We start from the raw sequence: 16,801 nt of genomic DNA on the forward strand, positions 1-16,801 counted from the left end.
GTTAATATAATGTCATGAAAATATGTAACAATGTCCTCAGTGCTGAGCAAATTTAGGCAAATGCATTCAAATATGATGCACTGAAGCCTTGAGCAAAGAGTGAGATGCTTCTGGAGAGCTGTGCTTGTTAGGATTTATTAGGGACACAACATGATATGTCAAAGAAGGACTGCAAGGGGCCTCTTATGGTTGTAAAATGCCCCTGAATGGGGAATTTGCTGCATGTAAAAGAGAGCAGCTATATGCTGCTCATCTTGTACTAGAAATAGTTCAGTGTTCAACTCTTTGAAAGGGTGGATAATGGCAGAACAAGGGGAAATGGTTTGAAGTTGAGGGAGGGCAGATGGAGGTTGGATGTCAGGGGGAAGTTGTGTGCTGTGAGAGTGGTGAGGTGCTGGAACAGCTGCCCAGAGAGGCTGTGATGCCCCGTCCATCCCTGGAGGTGTTGAAGGCCAGGTTGGATGGGGCCCTGGGCAGCCTGGGCTGCTGTGAAATGGGGAGGTTGGTGGCCCTGCGTGTGGCTTCATGATCCTTGAGGTCCTTTCCAATCCGGGCCATTCTGTGACTCTGTGATTCAATTTGGATGGCAATAGAAGTGGAAGGAAAGAAAGATGGGACACAACATGAGCTGAGAATGAAAGCCCAGAAAAAAAAAAATTTTGCTTTATTTTGTCCACTTCAACCAAAGTTTTTTCTCACAAAAATCACAGGGAGAACAACAAAACTTCACCAGTATCATTACAGAGGAAAAACACAAGTCACCACTGTGTCACTGGTATCTCTTCTCATCTGATGAAGCCATCACTGCTTCGTCTGCCATTCACATCTTTTAATCTTCCCACCTTGCCTTTTCCTTTGGTGAACCCACTGTTTGATCTGCTCAGACTCCCCAAGTGAACAGAATCCAGAGAGAAAGAAAGAGAAAGGACAACGTATCCCAATTTACATCACTCTGTGCTTCACCACAATGAAAGAATTAAAGCTCAGGGTCAATCTAAGAAATACCTGAAGGAAATAAAGTCAAGGAATCAAGGAAAAGGAAGTCACTGATGAAAGAGAAGAGGCCACTGTCCCCGATTTAAATACAGGCTGATCTGAGGTGCAGGCAGGCTGCAGAAGCAGACACACAGATTGCAGTGTTTGAGTTCAGAAAATAGCACTGCATCACACATGCGGCTGAGCCATGTAACAGAAACAACTGAATTTCACTTTGTTTTAACCCTAACAATCTCCGCTTAGGTCAAGTGTAACATCAGGACATCCAGCCCCAGAGTAACCTTGAGGCAATACGAGATGGGATGCAGCCAGCACAGTGAGACAGCCCTTGATCTCACTTTGCCTTTCACATCACAGCAGTAACATCACAGCGGAGTGACAGCAGAGAAGCCCATGCATCTTCCTTAGATTGAAGGTGCCAAGAGTGGCAGGACAGCACCACAATACAGCACACAGCAATCAGGAAGATGACGATCTTTAATACGCTGCAACCTTCTCTCTTTCATTAGTCAACAATGGGAATCAAGATGCATAGAAAGGTTTGTAAAAATTCACTGCTTGAAACCTCCATTTAACAAAGCATCACAGCTTAGTATTCTTTGAAGCACAACTTACCAATCCTTACACGGATAAACATACAGCAAGAAGGCAAAACTCTTATTAACTCTTTTCTTCCCTCTTACCCGTGGCAACCCACTGCCATGTGTGAGATTACAGCATGTTCCTGCCTTGGGGAAGGAAAGATCTCATTGCAAAAAGTGTGAACAGAGTTACCAGCAAAATGGTACTCAGGACTCTGTAGCAGTGTGGCTATGCCTTGTAAATACCTGCAAATTGAGCAATGGGATGTATCACTGATGCTTTCACCACTGTTGTTAATAATCATCTTCAGCTAGGAACAAAGAACCTTTGCTGAGCTCCCTGCTCTGTCATGGGCATCCCCCTTCCAGGCAGGGCAAGGAGTCAGCACAGATCTGAAACAAAGCAGTGCAATCAGCTGTTCCCCTTACCCAGCAGTGGCAGATTAGAATAACAGAATCATAGAATCATTTGGGGCCCCCAATACAACAAAGACAGGGAGCTGTTGGAGAGGGTCCAGAGGAGCCACAAAGATGATCAGAGGGCTGCAGCACCTCCACTACAAAGACAGGCTGAGGGAGCTGGGCTTGTTCAGCATGGAGAAAAGAAGGCTGCGGGGTGACCTCAGTGCAGCCTGCAGTACCTAAAGGGAGCCTGCAGACAGGAGGGGAGTCAGCTCTTGGAGAGGGGAGATGGCAGCAGGACAAGGGGAAATGGTTTGGAGTTGAGGGAGGGCAGATGGAGGTTGGATGTCAGGGGGAAGTTGTGTGCTGTGAGAGCGGTGAGGTGCTGGAACAGCTGCCCAGAGAGGCTGTGATGCCCCGTCCATCCCTGGAGGTGTTGAAGGCCAGGTTGGATGGGGCCCTGGGCAGCCTGGGCTGCTATGAAATGTGAAGGTTGGTGGCCCTGCCTGTGGTGGGGGGTTGGAGTTTCATGATCCTTGAGGTCCCTTCTAACCCTGTGATTCTGTGATTCTGTGATTAAGTAATAGACCTGTAAAATCAACCATCAACTCATCACCTCCGTGAGCATCCCCAGGCTGGTGTTGCTGAGCTCTGTGACTCAGAGAGCTGCCCAGCAGGACAACTGCTCCTCACTGTCCAGATTGACCTTTAGGAATCCAAAGACCACATCACTGATATTGCCAGCCGTGTCACTTTTTTCTACGTGACATACAAAATAAAAGGCCTTTGGCATAAACCTGAGCGCAGCATTTCATGTTTCGTCGAGCCCATCTCCCTTTCTGATTCCTTTATCTATTTTTTCTCTTCTTCAAAGAAAGAACCAAGCAAGATGTCTCATTTTGCATTGCTTTAAAGGGGAGATAAGGGAATCTGAAAATAGGAAGCAAAACTGATACAGCTTCCCAAATTCCCACAGGTCCAACATTAAAGTCAGAACGAAGCATAATTTCATTTCCAAATTGTAATTGTAGCAGATATTTTCGCTTTGGATGTTTCTTGTGGGTACTTATGCCTTCCCGTAGATAACGCTAATTACAAAGGAATCAAACTTCTCTTGCAAATTTCCGGTAAGTGAAAAGAAAGATCCCGCCTTGGTTCTGAATTAACTGTCATCTTGCTCCGATTCTTATGCTACTTTTATGCTAATGTCACTTCAATGATTTCAGAGATTTGAAAAAAAATTGTGAGGACTTGGATCTAGGGACTTGGATGTTAAAAATGAGGAGAGAATGGATGAACATACCCACACTCAGCAAATTATCACGTGAGGACATCCCTGAAGAAGCAGGGCAGCGCCAGCCTTGCCACGCAGTCACAGCTCAGCAGGATCGAGGTCCTCAGCTCCTCATGGAAAACAAAGGCAGGAAGGGAAGAGACAAAATCTTCTGCTGTTTATTTCTGTGATCACGAGCAAGAGAGAGCCGTTCTCTACATCTTGCATCAAAACAACAGCTCTTGCTAAACTCCTGGAGCAAACCAGGCCCCAGCAGGGCGATTGGCTGAAATTACAGCCCCTGGAGCTGCGCCTCTGCCAAAAACACATTGATCTCCCAGTGAACAAAACCAGCTTGAGAAATTCCCTTTACAACCTCCAAAAGTCATTGATCCACTCCTCAAAGAGGAGACCGCTGTGGTGTTATCAAATGCAAAATAAATCAAGTTAAGGCACTACAAATATATGAAGGCTGCAGGTTTACGGCTGTTTTAGTTTATATTATCACTAATAAAAGAAGATGCTCGAGCAGAGCTCCGATGGACTAATCTGGTCAGAGCTTTGTCCTCAAGGATTTGCAGACTAAAATAGCTGAAGTCTTATATCTCAGCTGCAGAGCTACGTCTGGCACACAGGGAATTGGAAGTGCACCAGAATCAGAAGTGGTCTCACGATGAACATGGGTTACTCTTTAGTGGTGGCAGCTACACAGCATGGTGACCTGCAGGCACAGGAGGCTGCTTGCAGGTGGAGAGCCCCAAGGTACAACCAAGGGCTGGGTGACACGCTCAGTGATGGTCATGTTGGGCTGCTGACTCTGCTCCAAGCATCCTCTTGCTTCCCACACAGCACCAAATAACTCCCAGGCATAGGAAAATAAGGGAAGGCAATTAGCATTTGATTAAATCATTAAGGAAATAGGAAATAGCAGGTGGCTTTCCAGTAACAAACGTATTCTAATTTGGCTTAATTAGGAGGAAAAGCTGCTCTTTGGTGTATTCTCACCTTTCTATTAACTGCATCAATTGAATTCGAGGAACATGCAGAGAACAAATTATCTGGCTTGATCCAGATTGTATCATGCAGCTCACAGAATTGATTAGGGGCTGGTTAACAGCAAATGGCTATGTAGAAAAACGGGCAGAAATCTCCCAAACTCTGAAACGGCACAGGGAGAAGGAAGAAGCCTCTGCTATTCCAGCATCTGTGCAGTGAATTTCCCCTTTTGGCCAAAGATGCCACTCTCTGGTTTAACTCTTATCTTCCTCATCCTCTTCTCAGCTCTCTCTCCTCCCTGTTCTCTCCTGCTCTATCACTACTATTACCTCAGTTTATGGGCTTTTCCCTTCCTGAACCTTTCTGCCCAAATCCCCAGCACATTATTTCCGCTTTTTCCTACTCCAGCAAATTGCCAAGGGACCCTCCTCCCTCCCTGACATCTCAGTAACGTGTTGGTGTTAATCACAGAATCACAGAATGGCCTGGGTTGCAAAGGAGCTCAGTGCTCATCCAGCTCCAAGCCCCTGCTGTGTGCAGGTCGCCAACCAGCAGCCCAGGCTGCCCAGAGCCACATCCAGCCTGGCCTTGGATGCCTGCAGGGATGGGGCATCCACAGCCTCCTTGGGCAGCCTGTTCCAGCATAATAATAATAGGGAGCACTAGCAAGGAATAGGGGCTGGGTGACAACACAAGGCAACAGGAATCCATCTTTTCTCATTCCCATCACAGGAGTTTTGCTGCCATGAATTCATACAGCTCCTGGCACAACAGAGGTTGCAGTCTCAGTCACAGCAACACAGAGGTTGAACGAGCACTGCAAAATCTATATGGTGGCTTTACTTTAGTGCCTCCCTCAGCTTAATGCAGGTTTAACAAAGATTTCTGCAAGCTAATGCAACGCCTGTGAGCTGCTGTGTGTCTTTCCCTAATAAATCCCTCTTTAACAAAAACCCTCTCATCCACCAATTGTATTTTGCTAAAATCACATTCCAACTTTTCATAAAGCAATTGGTAAGCAAAGCTAAACCCAGTGAATTCCCAGGGCCTGGTTGAGGATGATCTTCAGGATTCTTCACTGCAGCACTCTGAGTGCAGGGCTCAGTTCACCTCCTGCTGCTCTTTGGATCCGTGGGTAGGAGTCTGGAATTTCTAAATGACATTTCTCAGGCTATTTGTGCATGCATTCAGTACACAGAATGTGCTACATTTGCACAAGCACACTTGTCTGTAGGTGCACTCCCCACCAACAACCATTAAACCCAAAGCCAGGAGGTGCCGGCAGCGCAGTGCCAGCCAGCAGCACACAGGGGGAATGTGAGTGCCAGTAAACGAGCACCCAGAGGTTGTATTTCTTTCCCAGATGAAATATAATTTGACTGCCTTGTTAGTTATGCATGTGGAACAGCAGAGAACAGCAGCACGTGTGCTGAAGGAGCTCTCTGCAAGTGGGCAGTGCGCAGTGACCTGCAGTGCTGCTCAGAGCCCTGGCAGCCCCAGGCATGTGCCCAGCCCTGCTCTGGCAGCAGCATGTTCCTCCAGCAGATGCTGCTTGGATGTGCTTTGTGAGATGGGCTCTGGCTTAGGTGGATGCCCCATCCCAGGCTCTGGGCAGCCTGGTCTGCTGGTTGGTGACCCTGCACATAGCAGAGGGTTGGAACTGGATGAGCATTGTGCTCCTTTGCAACCCAGGCCATTCTGTGATTCTACGATTCTACGTCATGCATCAGTCATGCAAAATGTGCTACTGAAGTAGCTGAGCTCTTAGTCTGAGGACTTCTGGGCTGGATGCTTTCAGGAACAAGACTCCAGCCTATCTTTGGTCTCTCTGTCTTCTGCATACTTTCCCAGTCTGCTACTTCAGCTCTCGCATTTGTCCTTCTCCAGTCCTCCCCTTTCTTTATCCCTGTGTGCTGTTTTCTTTCCCCAACATACCCTCTGGCACCAGTGGTCAAATGGTGGGACATGAGGATGAGCTCACAGCAGCTGGGATGGAGGAGAAGGCACTGGAAGAAGCCCTAAACATAAGATGTAGCAAGGGAATAGGATTGCAAAGCCCCAGCCCTGCCCTTCTGCCACCAGGGCCCAGGAGCTATGCAGACATGGCAGGAGCTCTCACTGGGCAAACAACTGTCAGGTTTGCAAAGATGGAAGAGCATGCAAACCACAAATGCTACTCCTGAGCAAGAACACTCATTCCTTGTCATGATGCTGCAAAAGAAAACCCGCCAGCAAGTCCGTGGTCAAAACACCAAGGCAAAAAGGTCACCCTGTGAAGACCTTAATCTCAACATTAAAACAGACAAGTAAAAGAGAAAGTAGTATTCCCTCATGTGTACTAAAAAAGCAGGAGAAGTACCTGCAGTCAAAACTAAGCTTCAGCTCTTAGTTTGGAAAGATAACTGGGAGGCCATAAGCAGCTTGATCCCATCATGGATACATGACGTTGCCAACAACCCTGCACCTCACATTTTTCACTGCAATTGCAGCCATTTGTGTTCTTCCTGGCAGCAAGCTGGATATTTTCCAACACCAAACCTCACTTGTAGGTTTGACAGACAGATAGATTTCCTCCCCTGGGTCCCTTCTGCAAGACAAAACAGTTATTCTATCTCCAAAGCTGAATAAAAAGAATAAAATTTGTATATTTTAAGTTCATTGGATATTTTACACTTTTAGAAATCACAGCTGGGAGAAAGAATAGTTTGAGAAGGTGGGCTGCATAACATTCATAGAATCACAGAATCATAGAATCACAGACTGGTCTGTGCAGCAAAGGAGCACAGCGCTCATCCAGCTCGAAGCCCCTGCTGTGTGCAGGTCGCCAACCAGCAGCCCAGGCTGCCCAGAGCCACATCCAGCCTGGCCTTGAATGCCTGCAGGGATGGGGCATCCACAGCCTCCTTGGGCAACCTGTGCCACTGCCTCACCACCCTCTGGCACCAAAACTTCCTCCTCACATCCAACCCAAACCTCCCCTGTCTCACTTTAAAACCATTCCCCTTGTCCTATCACCATCCACCCTCACAAACAGCCGTTCCCCCTCCTGTTTATATGCTCTTTTCAAGTACTGGAAGGCCAAACTGAGGTCTTCCTGGAGCCTTCTCTTCCCCAAGCTAAAAGAGCAGAGTTCCCTCATCCTTTCTTCACAGTGCCAGGAAGATATTTTGAAAGGTGGAGGGGATGCTGAGGTCTCACTCCTACATTCAGAAGTGTTTCATTAAACCACTTCTGCATGAAACAGAGAAAACAGCTTTGGGGTGTACAGTACCCTTTGCTGTTTCAAAATGCAGTGGCTCATTTGGGCAAGGACACAACTCATTTTCTGCGTGCTCCATTTGTTCTGAGCAGCTGCTGTGGGTGTCTGGGCCAGGAAATGAGACAGGCAGCTTCTGGTCCTGTACTGGGGTTAGAACAGGCTGGGGAAATTCAGCAGCACAACAGCATTTGTCTGTAACATCCTCATACCCAACTGCTCATGACGTTTTGGCTGGAGTATAAGTTATACTGAGGTTTTGAGGGAGCACTCCCTTCATTGCCTGAATTCCATTTGAAGACCCTATCTTATCTAGGCAATGTTTAGCACTCACCAGCTCACATAAATACTACCATTGCATTCCTGGACAATTTTCAGGACATGGGTCCTCTCAGCTCATCATAACCAAAGATCTGCCCACAGCTGTGGGGAATCCAGGAGCAGGGGTCCCTGTCTGCCTGTTCCACCCTGCAGATCTCCCAGCTTTGCTCTCTCCATCAGCCTCACACCCAGCTGCCTCTGGAGCTCATTACCACGTATGATACGAATCGGAGGGACAGGAAGGCATTTAATGGCAGGATTCATTAGCCTGACTGACTCGGTTTCTCAGTGGGCAGCAGGTCATTGCTCTGCTATTACAGAGGTCGGGGTATCTCCATTGCAAATAGGTTCCCTTTAGAAACAGCTTTCTTTGGCTATTTCACAAGAACGCCAGCGATTACACTGTCATAAACAAACTCACTGCGCTGCATACTAACAGCAGCCTTAGGTTTCATCTTCATTTATAACCTGGCATTTCAGGGCATAATTTGAATTTATAATAACGTCGTGCAAGACCTATTTTATGGATTATCATTCCATTTGGAGCCTTTTCAGTCATACCAGAGTAAATACTGGATCATCCCTGCAAGAAACTCCAAATTAATATAGCTGCCAAACTTTCTGACTGAATACAAATCACTTCCTATTACTGGGAAGTCGACAACCTCTGTTCCAAACATGAAGAAAAAGAAGACGGGAAAACAAAACAAAACAAAACAAAACAAAACAAAACCAAACAAACCCCCAAGTGTTTCTTTTTTTTTATTATTATTTTTTTTTTTTTTCACTACAGCACCGCATTCATTGACAGCCCTTTCAGTTGGCTCTTCTGTTTGGGTGGCTTTGCCCATCCTCGGCCCTGCCTGCTGTGTGTCACTGCTGGGTTTCTGTCCCCCTCACCCTGTGTCAGAGAGAATGCTCATGGTCTGTCCATCCCCAAACATCCCAGTTTCATGGGCCCAGTTCTGCTGAGCTGCCTGCTTTTGATATGGCTGCTGTGATTTACAGGACAACAGATAACGGCCTCAGGTTGTGCCAAAGGAGGTTCTGCTTAAGTATCAGGAACAGTTCTTCTCTAAAAGAGTGGTGATGCAGTGGCACAGCTGCCCAAGGAGTGTTGGGATCACTGTACCTGGAAGTGTTCCAGCACCATGGAGATGTGGCACTGAGGGATGTGGGCATTGGGCACGGTGGGCTAGGAGATCTTGGAGGTCTTGCCTTACCCTAATGATTCCATGAGCAGAACATCTCACCATGGTCATTTGGGCAGCTGCATGGCAGCTATATTGATGAGGCTTTCACTCCAGATTGTTTTAGCATCCTTTCTCATAGCGCAGCAGCTACCATTTCCTCACGGAATTCAGCCCCAAATATCCCAGAGCATATTACATTATTTCCTGTTGCATCTCTAATTTTCAGATTTCAAACTCATTTTTTCCTGTCTCTACGTATGTGTGTTTAGAAAATCCCCAAACTCTTCAGTGCACTGCCAACATCTTCTGGCCAACATCTCTGCCCTGCTGCATGCAGTGCACAATCCCATTCTCAGCTCCATCAAGCAGCAGAAAGCACTCACTCTTATCAAGGCTAGGTAACGTTATACTGTCTTTACCCTTACAAACAAGCCCCCAAAACCTTGTATCAGCTTATTTTAAAAAAAAATAGAGCCTGAGATTCTTCTACACTCCTTTAAATTCCCTCCATTCCCCCTATTCTCCTCTATACCACCTCAACTCCAGGACCTGGGACGTGAAGAAAAGCAGACCTTTCTATTACAAGGCTTCTGCAGTAACATGGGCTTTGCTCCCTGCCTCTCCATACCTCTCTCCCAGGACACCTCAGCTGCTGCAATCCTGTTCACTCTCATTCTGGCAGGTGAAATCCAGCATATGCCTTTGTCACATCACCCCATCAGTCACCCATGCTGTCTTCGTGTTTTTGCAAACATCTGGGAGCATATTTGGATAATGCCAGACTAATTAGTAAAGCAAAGATTAAAAGGGAAACGTTGATCTTTATAAATCTTTGACAATTTGATCTGACCACACAGAAATAAGAGATACCTTAAGAATGCCCCTAAGTTTAAATGTCAAAGAGGGGGAAACAAAATTTTCAGTAATACAATTATCCTGCTGTTCAAATGCCAATTCTCAAGCTAACAGCAGCTGGGATTTATTACTTTTTCATTTGCTATGCAAATCAAAGTGAAGTCATCAGAAGGAACAAAGGGAGTGAGGGGAAACGCTGTACAGAAGGTGTCATGGTCTAATCAAATGTAATCCTTTATTCAACATTTAGATGAAAAAAAAATGAGACATTCTGTCATCCAGGCTTGGAGTACATGGAAACACCAAGTAAGACAAGACAGCTCCCCTGTGAGTCTAGGAATTGAAGTAAATCTGCGTATTAGGTACGTACAAATGCTAATAAGGCCCCAATAAGTGAACGCTACCAGCATGAAGAATTCTGTTCTGAATGTGTTAAAGGAATAATAGAAAAATAGGACCAGATGGGATGATTTGGGGAAGTCATCTTTCTATTTACATGCCCTAAGGCTGGGTCAACTGCACCTAAAACTGCGGGGGGAGCAGCAAGATGAGTATCACATTTACATTGCAGTCTGCCTTCTGACCTTGTGGTATGCCATTTTCATTCCAGATCCTGAGGCTAACAACAGCCCCCAGCTCTTGGAATCTCATACAGAGCTGAACTGTTGGGCAATAAAACAGTGACAGAACCACAAGCACAGCGAAGGATGAAGTCCTCAGCCTGGGAGATGTCACTGCCCTGGTGATGGAAGGGAACGCTCAGTGCTGCAGGACCAGGTCCTTTTTGGTTGGGGCTGCACCTTTTTGATGTCAAAATCCACAAATCTGTGGGAATAAAAACTCCCGAATCTGGAGGATTTTAGCATATGAAGGGGGTTAGAAGCAAATGTTCTTGGGTTTAGAAAGAAGAGAGAAGATTTGAGAGGCAGCAGGAGAATCAAGCCCTGGGAGGGAAAGATCTTTAATGAGTGTCTGTAAGGAGAGGCCAGCATAGCAAACTATAAATCTTCTCTTTTTCATGCATTTTAGTGCCTCAAAACACAGGTCAATAATACCTGTTTAATGTATTATAGACTTTTTGCTTTGCACTTTCACGGCAGTGACAGAACCGAAAAGTCTGTCTGAGACCTCAGCAGAGGCGAGAAGGATTTCCCATAAAAAACTTTAAGTTTCTACTGTTGCATGCCAAACTACTTCTCAGTGTGTTGTCACGTTGTATGAGATGACCCTCCGCAGCAGCAAGTGGGAGCAGCACAAAAGCTGCAGGCAGTTCTCATACATTAAGCACAGAGCCACACGGAGCTGTGTAACAGCCTCTGGCAACGTCTCTCCAAGGATCTCGTGCCATTGCAAATATGATTTACGAGTGGAAAACAGAAACAGCACTGTGTTCTGCTAAGTGTTTTCTCCTGACCTTGCCTCATGTGTTTTTACCAAGCACTTGTCTAAGGTCTCCCAGGAAAGTGACCAAGCTCCTCTTTTGTTTTGGTTACCTGTTTCAAGAGAGGGTTTGGGGCAAAAAACCAGAATATTGGCCAGAAACTGAAGTCCTCCATACAGACATGGAAGAGCATCAGTTCCTCAAGGTGTTACCAGGATAGGGCATGCCTTTCTCTTCTCTCTCACTCCTCTGCCTCATTGCTTTTAGTGTGGTTTGATGACAGAGTCAAGGAGGAGAAAAATCGAGACGAATAAATGAATGGAGATCATCTGCCAATTCCATATTAGTCACTCAGCATCCCTTTAGGGGGAGTAAATGTCAGCTTCTCTGAACTTGGGTTGGGTATCATGGCTTGTATCATGCCATGCTGTAGAGAACAGGAACCTTTACCCTGCAGGTGCTGTGCCTATATGCTTATCCTTACAACATACTGGTCCTCATAATGGGCTGTGTTTCTTCTGCCTGGGGGAGCCCACAAGCTGCTGCAGAGCAAATTCCCAAAGACCTGTGGAGTACTTAATTGTGTGACTCCCCTTAGAGTTAATGGCTCTATAAATGCCTACTGTGACAGCAAAATGCGTCCTGCAGGCAGTATGAGCCTGACATGAGCATCCATTTTAAGACCTGTAGCCTCTTTCACTGTTTGTTATGGGGCTATTATTGCAACACAGCCATCATCTCAACGGTTTTCAAAGGAAATGAATTTGAGGGGATGCACTGAAGATAAAGGGAGCTGCCTATCTGGGAGCTCAGTAATAGATTAGTAAACCTCTTCATAGAAGGCAAACTACTTCCATAAAGCAGGGAGATGAAGAAGCATGCAGCGCATGGATTGCTCCATCCAGTCATGCAATTACACCTATGTCACTCTCATATCCTCAGACTCATCTTAGGTGGCAGCTAAGAAAATAAAGCACATTGAAACAAGTGAGAAAGATTGGAGCCTCGCCATCAGGCTGCAAACTGACATGTGACTGAAGTTAGCAGTGTCACACCAAAGACAGAAACTCTTAACAAGTTGACTCCCAATATCTCTCCAACACTGATTTGTTTGCTTAATGGCAGACATAATATGGGATCCTTCTATTAAAAAATAGCTGTTTACATACCCTGTCTTTGGAAAGCCAGACAGTGCTGGAAGTTACTGTCATGCTTTAATAATTGACCTGTTACAAGGAAATACCTAATTCAGCAAGCATCCCAAATGAGTGAAGAACAGCCTTTGGCAGAACAGACTTCCAGTTTTGACCACCATGTCTGACAGCCTCAAACCCAGAGGAGGGATGGCTTTTCTGACAGGGATGCTGGCTGCCAAGGCTGGAAGATGGTCAGGTGCCAATGATGTCACTTCCCCATGCAGCGTCTGAGCTGTTTGCTAACAGGAGCTTTTGATCCTGATACTTTGGCTCCCTTCCTATCGCTTCTGAGACCCCATGCCTTCTCCATCTGGAACAGGGTTCATGTTTTAGCAGTTGGCTTGCCCTGAACAAGGTGTGCTCATTTTGACATTGTCACCTCGTGGCGCTTTTTGAGTTTTCAAAGTGAATTTGTAACATCCACTGTGCTTGCTCCAAGCAGCATCTTTCACCTGAGAGTACCTGGGTGTCAGGAAGGGAGAAGGAGCGCCTTTATTGGAGCCAAGAAAACCTGGAAACTCTCTGCTCACCTCTCATTGCTCATGTTTGTTTATCCTGCCTGCTTTGCCTCTCCATCAGCAAAGTGCTGTAAAAAGACTGTGTGCAGGAGAAGGAACAAATGGGACAAAAGTCCTTCTTGCCATCTGCCAAAATAACTCTCTGCCCTTTCCAACCTGGTGTGCACAGATGGATGGCTGGACAGCCAGGGGCACAGTACAAGGGCTTCCCTTGGGTCAAACAAGGATCTATGAGGTTACTTCTCTAAGTTCATTTTCAGCAAGCTTTGTAGGGGAGGGAAGGAAAGCAAAGCTCTCTGTGCCTTTTTCAGACAGCCCCAATCGGTGATCCCAGCAGGGAGTGACCATGGCAGCCCAGCAATACAGACATCCTGGTCTCAAAGTTCTGGCTCAAAATGGGTTCAAGAGGTGCAAACAACCCCTATTCCTTCATCTGGCTGCAAACGTGGGGATCTTCTCTGCAGGTACTGTTGGTGGATGGAAATAAAACGCATTAACCATTGAAGCATCCAAAGATCAGTCCTGATATTCACACCAGCACCCACCACACCAGCACCAATGCTTTCTCTCACTGTGAACACACTATTATCTGCCACTTGTTTTATTCTTGGAACGCTGTGCTTTCTAAATGTATTTTTGGAAGAAAGCAGACATGTGAGAAACTGTCTAATAATTGGATTTATTTAGAAACGGGTCTCAAAAAAGAACGCTGCCTAAACTGGCCTGTTTTTTCCTTTGTTGAGGGCATCCTTAACCTTTAGTTAGATCAGTCCAAGCAAATCAGTCATTCGTTTGGATTGACATCATCCCTGTCCTAGAAAGCCGGAGGTGGTGCCTCTGATGGGCCTGTGTTATGTTTGAATCCCATATGGTATCAAAGCAGAATATTCCCTCAGAAGATCTTGGCAACAGGCAGAAACAAACAAAAATTAGAAAGCACCAAATTATTATTTTCCCTGAACTTTTCTGGGAATAATTTTGAATTTCAAAAATTAAAATCACAACAAATAATAAATAAGGTGATGAATATTGAAGAGGACGACCTCTTCCAAGGAAGAACAAAAATGTCAAGACTGTTTAACCCTAAACCCAATTTTCCATTCACAAAGACTTAGCCAAGATCAATTCAGCCAACATGAGTTCTACCAGAGGTGAATTCCAATGTTACAGCACATCAGCCTTCCACAGAATGCCAGGGACAAAGGTTATACAAGTAGATCCTGTAGACTTTTCTTAAGGACCATGACGCATTGTGCCATGTTACACGACTTGATGGTGTTGCTTTAAATGAGTCTTACATCCCCAAATCAGCCCCACTCCCACATTCCATTCCATCCCTGCAGTTCCATGCCCAGCCAACCCCTCATGGCACTGTCCTGCCTTTCACTTAGACACATTCATGTAATGGAGATAATATTTAAAGTTATCCTTCCCCCATGCCTATTCCTCACTCCCCTGGGTCTCTATATATCTCTTAGCTGTATGCACAGGTTTAACAAGCTCATATTTTTAATCAATGAAATCATCCACTTGTAATTAACTAGGAAACATCAGCCTTGTCAACTGACCTTTCTGTTTGATGGAACAAATATAATTACGTTGTCATTTCAGTATGGTTTAACAAACAACCAGAAAATGTTCTTTAATAAGCTGCCACAGTGAGATGGCAGCTTATGATGGTTTAAAAGAATGTTTAATCTTAGTTAATTAATACTGTCTAATCTACCAGAACTAATGAACTTTCAACTACAATAGTAGGTCGTTGCCATTGTATTCAGTGACACATAAACACTACAAGTTGCAAATTTATCAAAGCAGAAATTTCAAAGAATAAAAGTAAAATGTGACCTTTGCTAAATTTATATCTATATTAATGTTCCTCTTATAATTTCATGGTAGGATAAAGGAAAAGACTGACCTACTTACATACAGCAGAAAGTTGCCAGCGTCGGAAGCCTACGAATACAGGTAGAAAAAAAGGACTAAAATTAACAACCAGTAACACACAATTATCATTAATTACTATTTATTAAATAATCTGGGCAAGATTCCCTCTCCCACTCACAGTCCCTTAATTAGATGGCACAGCCACATCATCTGAAAGAGGAAGGAAGTGATGGAGGGAGCCGCGGAGCATCGCACCACCCTGACGGCCACCAACTTCCATTGCTCCTCATGTCACCCCTCCTTTTTCACCCTTCCCAGCCCCATGGAGAGCAGCATAGAGGGGGAAGTCACACCTTGGGTAGCAGTAGGCTGGGGCCTCACATCCTATGGGGTCCACAGAAATATTATTCCTGATGTGAGAACGCACAGAGCCCCTTCCTGCAAGGTGTATTTGTGTCTGGAAGGGTTGGTGAGGTATCTTCTGGGCTATTCATAAACCTAATTTTTTAAAAAACAAAGCCACTCAGGGAAAATACATTGTGTTATGCAAACCTGGATACATTTCAGTCAAAAATGATTTAAAAAAAAACAATAGTTCTTGAGAAAAGTCTCTTCCCAAGTGCTATTAAGCCTTAATAAGCAAGAAAATACATAAGAAGTTCTAGAAGACTGCAGAAGTCAAAATTTGATGCTAGCATTCAAAAGAGCAATTGTAATGTAACAAGTAACGTACAGGCTAGTTAATCTGCCCCCAGTCCTGGCAAAATAATGAGGAAGCTGATTTGGAAATCAATAAGGATTAAAAGATAGGCAAATAATTAATTCCAGTCAACAGAGTTTTATGCAAAATAAGTCATGTCAGACAAATCTGATTGCATTCTTTTATGAGCTTATAAATTTGGTGAATAAAGGTATTTGCATGGAAGCTGTAAAGATAGATTTTTGTAACTGAGACAGGCTGATGTTCTGCTACAACTTCTGCAGTAGTAATCATGAAAGATGAGAAGGAGATAATTCCTAAAATATTATAAACTGCCGTGGTTACCTGTGCCCAGATGTCCTGGTTACAGCTGGGATGTGTGTCAAGGCAGTTGTTCCCTTAACTGGGAATAACAATAATAATATTTTCTGCAGGGAAATGAAAAGGCTTTCCTTGAAAGAACTGAAGGCTGGTTTTAGTTTGGCACCCATGGGCTGTCATACAAGCAATTCCTATCATCAGACTTGTGAACTTTTAAGTACTCTTCATTACCAGCTCATGCTCACCTTGTTAACCACCACAGGAGTACAGATGTCCAGGCAAGAGGCACAAATTCAATGTAATGCCGTTCTCATTGATTTTATGTGAAATTAGGATACTTGGGACATTTCTGCTGGTTGGTTTTATGGTTATTGTACAACTTTAAAAGCAATCCTGTTCAACTGTGAGAATACTGCTCTCCTGCCACACCTGGCTTGCTCTACAAAAATAAGCTGAAGAGAAGTACATACATCACCTTGTGTGCTGGTGAGACTGGCAACAGGCTGTCTGAATATCCACACATCCATGGGAAGGTTTGTTGGTCCTCAGACACCAGCAAATTTATCCTGATATTCATTTTTTCTTCAGACCTCCCTATTAGGATGCATGTTGAGCTCTCCCTCCACTTTCCAGCTGCCAGATGGATGTAACAAAAGCCACCGAAGATAATTAAAGATAAAAAGGAATCAGGTCTCTAGGCTGAAGTAAATGAGTTGGCTTTTATTCATTCTTCTTGCCTCCTTCAAGTTCATCATTATATAAAGTATGAAGACTCAATGGCATGATCAGCTTTGATTATTTTCATCTGAATTTCTCGCAGCTCTTTTTCCTCCCTACTTCTCTTATTCGTTGTGTTATTACATCCTTAAAAGGTATTTAAAATTAATTTACAGCACTCCGTGAGCACTAGTAAAAATATTAGCTT

General features: G+C 44.8%; 1 long non-coding RNA gene across 1 annotated transcript in view; it reads right to left on the minus strand.

Annotated features, from left to right (window-relative positions):
• LOC122177340 overlaps positions 1-16,506 on the minus strand; it is a 57,850-nt gene extending 41,344 nt beyond the window's left edge. Inside the window, exons 1-4 of the long non-coding RNA XR_006178059.1 lie at positions 16,352-16,506; positions 15,209-15,353; positions 14,887-14,924; positions 3,283-3,421 (exon numbers count right to left, since the gene is read on the minus strand). This is a non-coding gene — a long non-coding RNA (uncharacterized LOC122177340). The remainder of the gene's footprint in view (positions 1-3,282; positions 3,422-14,886; positions 14,925-15,208; positions 15,354-16,351) is intronic.
• Positions 16,507-16,801: the final 295 nt, after the last annotated feature.

Source organism: Lagopus leucura, unplaced genomic scaffold (genome assembly GCF_019238085.1).
Source record: "Lagopus leucura isolate 7727_CA_CO unplaced genomic scaffold, USGS_WTPT01 Super-Scaffold_1, whole genome shotgun sequence".
Classification (NCBI taxonomy): Eukaryota; Metazoa; Chordata; class Aves; order Galliformes; family Phasianidae; genus Lagopus; species Lagopus leucura.